An 11,889-nucleotide genomic window follows, 5' to 3' on the forward strand; every position below is an offset into this window, starting at 1 on the left:
TCTTAAGTTTAATTAGATTCCTTTTGTCTACTTTGGCTTTTGTTGCCATAGCTTTTCGTGTTTTAGTCATGAGGTCCTTGCCCATACCTCTGTACTGAATGGTATTTTAAAAAATAAATTTTATTGTATATATTTAAAGTATACAATATGATATTAGGGAATGCATATAGATTACAAAATGGTTACTATCATGAAGTAAATTAACATATCCATCATCTCATTACCCATTATGTTTGTTTTTGTGAAGAGAGCAGCTAAAATCTCATTTTGCAAGAATTCCAAATACAGTACAATGTTGTTGCCTATCCTTCTGATGTTGCATGTTAGATCTCTAGACTTATTCATTTGACCTATTTGGTATGATATGTTGTATCCTCTGACCTACATCTCTTCAATTACACCTTCCAAGACCACTGTTTAATTCTCTAACTCTCTATGTTTGACTTTTTAAAAAGATTCCACATATAAGTGAGATCACGTAATATTTTTCTATGTCTGGCTTGTTTCACTTAGCATGTCCTCTAGGCTCATCCATGTGGTGGCAAATGACAAGATCTTTCTTTTTAAAAAACCATTAGTCATGGCTCTTTTATTCATTTATCCATCAACAGACACTTTGGTTGTTTCCATCTCTTGGAAACAGTAGCTTGTCAGTTCTCTCATGCCAATTATCACATTGTTATAAATATTATCCGTTTCCCCTGCTAGATTGTGAGCTTCTATGTAACAGGACAAGGATTAAGGGTTTGATCGTTAGTTTCCAATTGGAGAACATCTTTAAAATTTTGCTTCTGATGGGCACAAGGTAACTGCCAATACTATTACGGGCTATTAGCATGATATGGTACTTGCATTCTGTTGCTAGGGGATAAAATTCTTTTAAATTCCTGATATTTGTCTGGTTTTAGAGGTATTTGATTAGACCAATAATATGCCTATATCTGTTTGTATTATAATAAACTGTTTTTTTGTCTTTCCCATTTGATAGGGATATTTTTGAGGGCAAGAATGATATCTTCTGCATTTTTCAATTAATTTTTATCTGCAACTAGAAATGCTTTATTGCAGTTGGTACTCTGTTGCTGGGTAGCAGTGTGATGCAATGGGTATGGGTTGACTTAGTTAGAGATTCTGGGCTCTGGCTGAGCGCAGCCTTTCCCCTGCTTTATGTGTCCAGGCAAATTAGCCCTGAGCTAGTCCCTCATCACACACTGCATTCATGGTCTTTGTAACTGCTCTATCCCCGATTGATTCTTAATCCACTGTGGGTGTTGAATACATGCTTTATGAATGAATAAGTGAGGGTGTGTGTGAATACCTCAAATATCTCTTGTGCCAGTTTTCAAATTTTCTGCCACTATAGTCTCTCCTTTGAAATCTAAGCATTAGATTAGATCCAAATGAAAATCCCTTATGTGGGGGAGACATCACTGTCTTTTATTAGCAGGTCAGCAGAGGGTAGATCTTGTAAAGAATAATGCAACTTAGAACAGGTACAATTTGTTATGAGAGGTGAGGATGGGGGACTATAAGGGCGCAAACTGGGGGTCCTTCCTCAGGATGCCAGGATGGAGTGGGCTGCTGGTAGAGTTGGTGACCAGGGAAAAATATGAGAATCCTGAGCACTGGAGAAGTTTAGGGTATTACTGAAAGAGAGGCAGTTGAGAGGAGAGGAGGGGTTGCTAAAGACTAATCAAGCTTTAAGATTTCGCATAGGGATCCCTATTCATTCTGCCCATAGCAAAGCTTGTCTGTAATGAGATCATGAGTGCAGTGAAAACTTACTGAATGCAGGTCACTTGGTAGTCTATGGGAGTCCCAACTGCCTCATTTACTCTCTATATTGGGAACTTGTATAAAGAAGGAACAAGTTAATTCTTGAAATAAATAAACAAACAATAAAACCGAAAATACTCCCATATTTAATTGTCAGTTTACTGGATAATCATAAATCAGAAGCTTATTTCCTTTACTGTGTATGGAGCAGAATTGACTTGAGATCTCCTGCCTTGAGATCTGTGTGGTCTTCTGTGCCAACCTTTCTTTTGAAACATTTCCCAGGACAGTTGCTCAGGCTGAGTTGCCCAGGGCCTTCTATTGCCTGGCCATTCTGACCCAAACAGTTCCAGAATTACTTACTGCATTCAGTTTTGACTTTGTCACCATTAGTCCTTTAAATAAAGATTGCAAGGGTTTGTCCTGGTAAGAAGTAAGTAAATTACCATTTTTGTTTTTCAAATCTGGTCTTTATGAGAGGTTTCCTGGCGATAGCCAAGGTTATGATATTTATACAATGTCTTAGTTTGGGGACAGAAACAGATTATAGTTCTGAGAGGCATTTATGCTGCTTGTAGAAATGTGAAGCCCTATTGTTATCTTGACCATGTTGTGCCTCTTGGAATTTTGTATTCTGGAAAGGAGAAGTTACCTATGGAAGTATATAGCACGCTTAAGTTGAAACTTGACTATTGTCAGCAAGTACTGAAGGGTGCTCCACAAATCAGGTGGGTGGCTCTCAGCATGACCTCAGCATGAGATCAGCTCTGCTTACTTTAAGTAATTAATATTACTATTACTATTAATTAATAATAATGGGCACTACTTATTGAACCCCACCTCTATGCCAGGCATAGTGCTACACACTATATATACATTACCTCCAATTATGAGAACTATCATATAAAGTAGACACTGTGATCTCCATTTTATTGGTAATGGCCTCAGAGAGGCTAAGTAACTTATGCAAGTCTTAAAATTAAGTCAGTTTAAAGCTTGGTCAGTTTCGTTCTTGTATTTGAAATGTTAGTAATGTATGATTCTATAAAAAGTTTTAAAAATATACAGAATTTTGTTAATTCTTCTTGTACATGATGGTTGATAACTTAAACACCATTCCCAGTGAATGTGCCTAATTATGGGGCCTTTCTGAGCATGTGATTCTTTCCTGGGCCTTCTACTCTGGGGGGTTGTAGCCATGTGAGATGACCAGAGCTGGGAGTATTTCTTTGGCAGAGGCTAACTTTGGTGGGGACGAGCAGAACTATCCGGTGCAGCCTAGACCTTAAAAGAATCCCTTTGAGCACCCCATTTTGGATGGCCAAACTTTTCATTTCCTTTATCACTTGTGGATCAACGAGCTGAAAGTGTTGTTGCGTGTGCTGAAAGATAGTCTTAGATCCAAAGGATTTATTTACCTTGGAGCATGCCTTTCAGGAAGGTATAGCTGCTCTTTAGATGAGAGTCTTGGAGTTATTTGCAATAACTGCTAGTCTGCTTTCCTATATGAGTAATTTCTTTCAGGAAGTGACTTGAGTCTCTGGAAATATGGTGCAATGCACAGCAACACATTTGGACTTAGGAAAGGTTGTGTTGGCAAGGCAGCTATGGTGGAGTGGACTTGACATGGAGTTAGAAGACTAGGCTTGGGCCCTAGCTTTACCAGGGAACCAGTTTATGACTTCTATCTGACCTGTATGCAAGGCTATTTATCTTATTAGTGCCTTGATATCCTTAATTTGAACTTGAATATGTGACCAAAGTTTTGGCTCTTAAAATGATGGACTACAAATCCTCTAGCATTCTGGAATGACCCTTAAAAAACTTCTAAATGAAGTATCTTGATTTCCTAATCCACACAATGGCATGTCGTCACGAGTATTTTTGAGCACTTTTTTTTCTTGGTGGAAAGAATGGGAGAACATACGTTTCTCCTGATGCAGGCTATGATGAAGGCTCCTTCTCTCTTGCTCCTCTTTCAAAATTTTCTAAAACATCACTAGTGCCAAATAATTGTGCATAGCAGATATATTTCATGAATGTTTGAGATTAATGGAGAGTGTGCGTGGGGTTGTTACATTTCAACACAGAGAGAAGTAAACAGCTTAAAATAGAATATTACACATCATTATGCTCAAAGTCTCAGGCCAGCTCCACCTCTGGTGCCTTCTTAGGTCCCTGCCAGCAGTTCTGTGGGTCAGGTTACTTCTTTCTCCCAGAATCTTCTTCTTTATCCCACATCAGCGTATCCCAAATCTGTGTCTTCCCTACCTTGTAGGGAATACAAAATACTTTTGTCAATTCATTGTAAAGGCCAATTTAACTTTTCTCTTTTTATACCTCTGCCTTCTAGGATATGTTCAAGGTGGAGGTGCCATGTGGGGTTTATATTTAATAACCAGACAAGTTTGTTAATGTGTTTTCCCAAAGGAGAAAGAGCCTACTATGTTGAAGAAGTGTTTTGTTGTTGGTTTGATTTCATAGCAATTGGTCTACTCTATAAAGATATTTACCTTTGTCTTCCCACAGTCCGTGCTCCACACAGTAGGCAGAGAGATTATCCTCAGTGCAAGTGAGGTGTGTCTCCTCCTTTTCTTAAAACTTATCATAGCTCTGAGTAAAATTCCAGGTTTCTCATGTGGCCCTCAGGGCTCTAACTGCTGCTGCTTTGGTTCCCTGTCTGACCTCTGACCTGCCATAACCCTTCCCTCAATGTGTTTTAGCCACAGTGGCTTCTTGGGATCCACCAAGCTCCTTAGCACCTCAGAGCCTTTGCAATTGCCCCAGGTAGGCTGTAGCTTCCCTCACTTCCTACAGGTTTCTGCTCAAATGTCTTGGGATCAGGGAGGCCTTCTGTGACCGCTCTGTAAAATTGTACCTCTCCACTGTTTTTTGTACTAACATATTATTATTTAATCCTTTGTAAAATTACATGTTTATTTTTGTCTCCCCACACTAGAATGAAAACTTATGAGAGTAGAATTTACTTTTTCCTGACTTACTGCTCTTTTCACATTCTCCTATAATAGTGCCTTGCATATAATAAGTCTTGATACACTATTTGCTGGATGAGTGAATGTATGCATCCAACAGATACTTCTTGAGCACCTACATGTACCAGAGTCCATGATATCAATCTCTGCAGGTAATTTTGTGAGAATTAGTTATGCAAAGGTCCTTTCTTTCTTTTTTTTTTTTTGAGACAGAGTCTTGCTATGTCACCCAGCCTGGAGTGCAGTGGTGCAATCTCGGTTCACTGCAACTCCGCCTTCTGGATTCAAGTGATTCTCCTGCTTCAGCTTCCTGAGTACCTGGGATTACAGAAACATGCCACCACACTCGGCTAATTTTTATGTGTTTTTAGTAGAGACGGGATTTCACCATGTTGACCAGGCTGGTCTCGAACTCCTGACCTCGTGATCTGCCCACCTTAGCCTCCCAGAGTGCTGGGATTACAGGTGTGAGCCACCACACCCGACCTACAAAAGATCCTTTCTTAAAATCAGAGTATTGCTCAGACATGAGAGAGAGAGAGAGAGAGAGAGAGAGAGAGAGAGAGAGAGTGTGTGTGTGTGTGTGTGTGTGTGTGTGTGTGTGTGTGTTTAAACAGAGTTCCCCTCAAGGGTAAAGCATTCTTACTTCATATCCCCATTTCCTCTTTATTTTGTCCACGCCTGAGGTGCTGAAGAGGCCCATTGCTCTGTATCAGAAATTGGTACACTTTTTCTGTAAAGGGCCAGGTTTAAGTCTTTTAGGTTCTGTGGTCCATGCTGTCTCTGCCTCAACTACTCAGCTCCACTTGGCTTTCGCCGCAAAACCATCTCTGGCTTACAGTCCATGGTTTGCTAACCCCTATTGGAAAGAATAAAAGCTCCTTCACAAATCGACTCCAAATTAGCTAGAATTAGAGCACAGAGTGACACCTTTCCTGCAGTAATTGACATTTAAGGAGATCTTGAGGGCGTAGGCTTCTCTTAGCAGGAACCAAAGGGGCTTGTAGTGGAGTTTGTGGAATCAGCAAAATGTTAGAGGGAAGATCATTTTGAGGCAGAGGGAATTTTCCCAGTCAACCACAAATTATATTCATTATGTTTGAGTAAGGCCCACCTTGTTCCTAAATAAGAGAATAGTCAATCGAAAGAGATTTAATACTAAAAACAAATAGGACAACAACTACATCATTCTAACTTCTGCTAAGTTCAAAGTGGTGTGAAAAGTCAGCAATGTTTTCATCTTTCATGAGCGATCAGATTTCTTTCATGAAAGAGCAGGATTATATACATTGTCTAGTGATGATCTGCATTGTGAGACAACTTTAGGACTTCATTTCCCAGGATTGTCATACCTCTCATGGGAAGCGTGTCTCTAAGTAGCAAGCTGGATTACCAACCTGGTGCTGGGTGGCTGCATCTCAGGTTCAAGTTCCAAATTGTCCTTACAGTTTATTTTTTACAGCTTTATTTGCCAGCAAAAGCTGTTTGGTGAGCCCGCTTGATAACACTGTTCAATTTCAGGATCCACAGATTGCCTCAAACCTTTGTAGCCATAGGAGAAATCATATCAATTTAATTGGTAGGTGATAGGCAGTCAGTATGTTCCATATATTTGCTGTCTTATGCCAACTCTTTTAATGGAAACATGCTGTTATCTGGCAGAGCCAGAACAAAGTTTCGGCTACTCAGTATGTATGTGAATATGTGTAGTGTTTCTTTTACAAAAAAATGCTAAGGGGAAAAAGAATTGATGAGTCAAACTATTTCACAAAACTGAATTTCCACATATAGGCTACAGAGAAAATGTACCTCATTAGTAAGATGCTCTTGTATTTTAGTGACCAAAATTAGAAACATATTTAAGAAATGTTCCATTGCTTTTTAAGGATTCCAAGTTCAGTCCAGATTATTTTGTTACTTTTTTTCTTAAATTTTTATTCTTCTTAGTGGGATTGTTTGTTTTTCTTACTGATTTGTTTGAGTTTGTTGTAGATTCTGGATATTAGTCCTTTGTCAGATGTATAGATTGTGAAGATTTTCTCCCACTCTCTTTAGTTTAATTAGTTCCCAGCTATTTATCTTTGTTTTTATTGCATTTGCTTTTGGGTTCTTGGGCATGAAATCCTTGCCTAAGTCAATGTCTAGAAGGGTTTTTCCAATATTATCTTCTAGAATTTTTATAATTTCAGGTCCTTAATCCATCTTGAGTTGATTTTTGTATAAAGTGAGAGATGAGGATCCAGTTTCGTTTTCTTGCATGTGACTTGCTAATTATCCCAGTGCCATTTGTTGAAAAGGGTGTCTTTTTCCCACTTTATATTTTTGTTTGTTTTGTGAAGATCAGTTGGCTGTAAGTATTTGGGTTTATTTCTGGGTTCTCTATTCTGTTCCATTGGTCTATGTGCCTATTTTTATAAAAGTACCATGCTATTTTAGTGACTATGGTTTTATAACATAGTTTGAAATCAGGTAGTGTGATGCCTCTAGACTGATTCTTTTTGCCTAGTCTTGCTTTGGCTATGCAGGCTCTTTTTTGGTTCCATATGAATTTTATAATTGTTTTTTTTTGTAATTCTGTGAAGAATTATGGTGGTATTTTGATGGGGATTGCACTGAACTTGTAGATTGCAAATTTTTACTCTTCTTGAATGATAATCAACTGTTAAGAATGTCTCCCAATGAAACTTTGAAGAGTAATATAATATAATGTTAGAGAAGGTTTTAAAAAAATTAATACAGAATGAATTTTCTTATCATAAGGCTGAATGAAAATACAGTTTGGAAGCACACAGTTGGTTAAGAAGCAAGAATACAGAAGGGCTGTACCAGAAAAGAAAATTTATTTTGGAACATTGTCTTGTCCAGTCAGAGGAAAAAAATTGGGGAAAGGTAGAGAGGACACTTTATGGAAAGAAATTACTTTCTTAGCTTAAATAAAATTAGCAAAAATTATTCCAAGGAGTTATATATAAGGTTGTCTGTTGGTCTGATCCTTTTTCTTTGGCTCGTTGTATTAGTTTGTAATAGTAAATTAGTTTGTAGTTGTAAATGTTTCTGAGAAGAAAACACTTTCAATCTTATTGCCCAGGAAAGACATTTCTATGCATTTCTAATCATAAGATTACAAATAGATACACTTCAAATGGGAGTTTATCTGTCAAACTGATTCATGTACTACATTTCAAATCATTTTTACTTCTTTTTCTTCCACTTTTTCTTTACGTCCTCTTTCCTTTCCCTCATTCTCTCTTTCTCTTCCTCTTCTTCTTCTTTTTGCTTGAGTCTGTGATGAAAAATAGAAATATTAGACTAATGTTTAGTTTTAAAATGAGATTTTAATATAACTAGACAATTCACATAGTGTGGACATTAAATGCAAAGCCAAATAGTTCAGTTAATTTGACTATATGCCCTTCCTATTTCTGGAACAAGATTTATTATGTAAAACTCTGATTGTTTTTCCCTTTTACATCCAAGTTAGCTCTATTATGTTAGTATCTGCAGATGGGTTTAATTTGAGTAACTTTTCACTTTGGACCACCTCGTGATTTTTCCTGGGAGCCAAAAATGACAGTGATCTCATAGAAGAGATTGCATAAATGCTACTCATTAGGGTTATTTAAGAACTCAAGTGGATATTTCCAGTTGCTAATAAGACTATAAAATAAGCAATAATTAAACATGATCAAAAACTCTGCCAAGTCTCTTTTTCATATCACTGGATATTATGATAAGAGCTAATCATATGTTTTGATTAATAGCTGGAATTTAAATTTTAGGGCAGATTATTTTTTAAATGAAGTCTTACCTTTCAAATTATACATATTTTCAGCAATATATTATTTCTCATTCTGATTTATAGATTTAACATCATTTTCATTTTTATTATTTAATTTGCTTATCAGGCCAAACTTTGTGACATATTGCCTCTGGGTTCTCTGAAACAGCAGCCCCCAAGGGTTAATTCAATCACTTGGCTAGTGCAAGTGAAATCAGAGCTAGAAACCAGACAGGACTGACACTCAAATGTGACTGCTGGATTATGGCTTTCTGTGTATGTGCTGTGTATTGTCTATTTTATTTTATAATGAATATGAGATGGTTACTTCTCTTGTCTAATCTAATGAAAACATTTGAAATAGCTAAAATATTGCATTTCTATTATGGACAGTTGCTTAATATATTACTAAAAGTTACAATAAAGAAAAGCTGATAAAGCATCTTGTTTTCTTAAAGCAAAGAAAAATAATTTCAGTTAAAACTTTTCACATTGAAAACTATTTGTTGAGTCATGTTGTTCATATGAAGTTTGAAGATACCCATGTTAGATGTTATGGCATCTGATTCTTACCCTCTACCTCTGATCTTACAGGAGGAACAGTTCTATGCTCCATTGAAGTTAGGTATGGCCATGTGACCTGTGTTCCAGTGAAACAGGAGGAGACGGGACATCTGGGAGGAAACATTTAAGAGTTGAGTGTGTTTCTCCATAATCTCTTTCTTTGGCTTTGGCAGTGATGGAGGTACATGTGGAGACGGAGATGCCATTAAACTGAAGCAGCTGAGAATGCCCAGCCAACATATGGAGGACAGCTGCCCTGGAGAGCATCCTGGGCCAGTGATGACTCTGCTTGAGCAAGAAATACACTTCTGTCTTTTACATCTCTGAAATCTTGGAATTATTTGTTACTGTAGCAACCTATCTAAACTGACCAATTCAAGATGAAACTGCATATATTGAGTTAACATAGCTTACTTAATTTCTGAAAGGTTTCCACTGGGCCATGTAATGCTATTATCCCCCCACCTATTTTTAGCATGCTGTTTTCCTCCTGCAGCACCCCCAAAGTCAATATTTTTAAATAAAGTGACCATAATATCAGAGTTATTGAGTAACAAATTTGCAGAGATTCTGGAATCTTGAAGTTGTTCAAAATCTCTTTTAATTTATTCTTTCAATAAGGTAAATCCAAGTACAGTTGATTCTTGAACAACACAGCTTTGAACTGTGTGGGTCCATCTATACATGGATTTTCTTCTGCCTCTGCGACCTCTGAGACAGTATGGCCAATTCTTCCTTTTCCTCTTCCTCCTCAGCCTATCCAAGATGAAGATGATGAGGATGAATACCCCTATGATGATTCACTTCCACTTAGTGATTCACTTTCACTTAGATTTCGGGGGTGCTGCAGGAGGAAAACTGCATGCTAAAAAAAGGTGGGGGGATAATATTATATGGCCCAGCAGAAATCTTAATGATATTAAGGAAAAGAAAATAAAATGTTATTAAGAATATTTTCTCTTCCTTAATATCATAAGGAATAAAATAACATATCAATAACATAAAATAACAATATCATAAAATAACATTTTATTTTCTCTATTTTATTCTAAGCATACAGTGAATAATACATATGTGATATGGTTTGACTGTGTTCCCATTCAAATCTCAACTTGAACTGTGTCTCCCAGAATTCCTATGTATTATGGGAGGGACCCAGGGGGAGGTGATTGAATCATCGGGGCTGGCTTTCCCCTGCTATTTTCATGATAGTGAATAAATCTCATGAGATCTGGTGAGTTTATCAGGAGTTTCCACTTTTGCTTCTTCCTGATTTTCTTTTGCTGCTGTGATGTAAGATGTACCTTTCACCTCCCACCATGATTCTGAGGCCTTCCCAGCCATGTGGAATTGTAAGTCCAATTAAACCTCTTTTTCTTTCCAGTCTTGGGTATGTCTTTATCAGCAGTATGAAAATGGACTAATACAATAAATTGGTTCCAGTAGAGTGGGGCATTGCTGAAAAGATACCCAAAAATGTCGAAGCCACTTTGGAACTGGGTAACAGGCAGAGGTTGAAAGAGTTTGGAGGGCTCAGAAGAAGACAGGAAAAAGTGGGAAAGTTTGGAACTTCCTAGAGACTTGTTGAACGTCTGTGACAAAAATGCTGATAGTGATATGAACAATAAGGCCCAGGCCGAGGTGGTCTCAGATGGAGATGAGGAACTTGTTGGGAACTAAAGCAAAGATGATTCTTGTTATGTTTTAGCAAAGAGACTGGCAGCATTTTGCCCCTGCCCTAGAAATTTGTGGAACTTCAAACTTGAGAAGGATGATTTAGAGTATCTGGTGGAAGAAGTTTCTAAGCAGAAAAGCATTCAAAAGGTGGCTTGGGTACTGTTAAAAGTATTCCATTTTAAAAGGGAAACAGAGCCTAAAATTTCAGAAAATTTGCAGTCTGATGATGCAGTAGAAAAGAAAAACGTGTTTTTTTTTGTGGAGAAATTCAAGCTGGCTGCAGAAATTTGCATAAGTAGCCAGGAGTCTAATGTTAATCTCCGAGACTATGGGGAAAATGACTCCAGGCCATGTAAGAGACCTTCAAAGCAGCCCTTCCCATCACAGGCTTGGAGGCCCAGAAGGAAAAAGTGGTTTCATGGGCTGGACCCAGGGTCCCCGTGCTGTGTGCAGCCTAGGGACTTGATGCCCTGTGCTCCAGCCACTCCAGCCATGGCTGAAAGGGGCTAATGTACAGATTGGGCTGTGGCTTCGGAGAGTGGAAGCCCCAAACCTTGACAGCTTCCACATGGTGTTGAGCCTGTGGATGCACAGAAGTCAAGTATTGAAGTTTGGGAACCTCTGTCTAGATGTCAGACAATGTATGGAAATGCCTGGATGCCCAGGCAAAAGTTTGCCGCAGGGACAGGACCCTCATGGAGAACTTCTTCTGGGGCAGTGTGGAAAGGAAATATGGGGTCAGAGTCCCCATACAGAGTTCCTACTGGGGCACTGCCTAGTGGAGCTCTGAGAAGAGACCCACTGCTCTCCAGACCCCAGAATCGTAGATCCACCGACAGCTTGCACTGTGCACCTGGAAAAGCCAATGACACTCAATGCCAGCCCATGAAAGCAGCTGGGAGGGAGGCTATGCCCTGCAAACCCACAGGGGCAGAACTCCCCAAGACCATGGGAACCCACCTCTTGCATCAGCATGACCTGGTTATGAGACCTGGAGTCAAAGAAGATCGTTTTGGAGTTTAAAAATTTTACCACATTGCTGGATTTTGGACTTGCATGGGCCCTGTAACCCTTTTATTTTGGCCAATTTCTCCAATTTGG

General features: G+C 38.5%; 1 long non-coding RNA gene across 3 annotated transcripts in view; it reads left to right on the forward strand.

Moving 5' to 3' along the window:
- LOC105710443 (uncharacterized) overlaps nt 1-9,907 on the forward strand; it is a 140,490-nt gene extending 130,583 nt beyond the window's left edge. For all 3 annotated transcript variants that reach the window (XR_010341216.1, XR_001105787.3, XR_001105788.3), the window contains one exon: nt 9,285-9,907. This is a non-coding gene — a long non-coding RNA (uncharacterized LOC105710443). The remainder of the gene's footprint in view (nt 1-9,284) is intronic.
- Nucleotides 9,908-11,889: the final 1,982 nt, after the last annotated feature.

This window comes from Aotus nancymaae, unplaced genomic scaffold (assembly GCF_030222135.1).
Source record: "Aotus nancymaae isolate 86718 unplaced genomic scaffold, 86718_ANA_hifiasm-v0.15.2.pri h1tg000007l, whole genome shotgun sequence".
NCBI lineage: Eukaryota > Metazoa > Chordata > Mammalia > Primates > Aotidae > Aotus > Aotus nancymaae.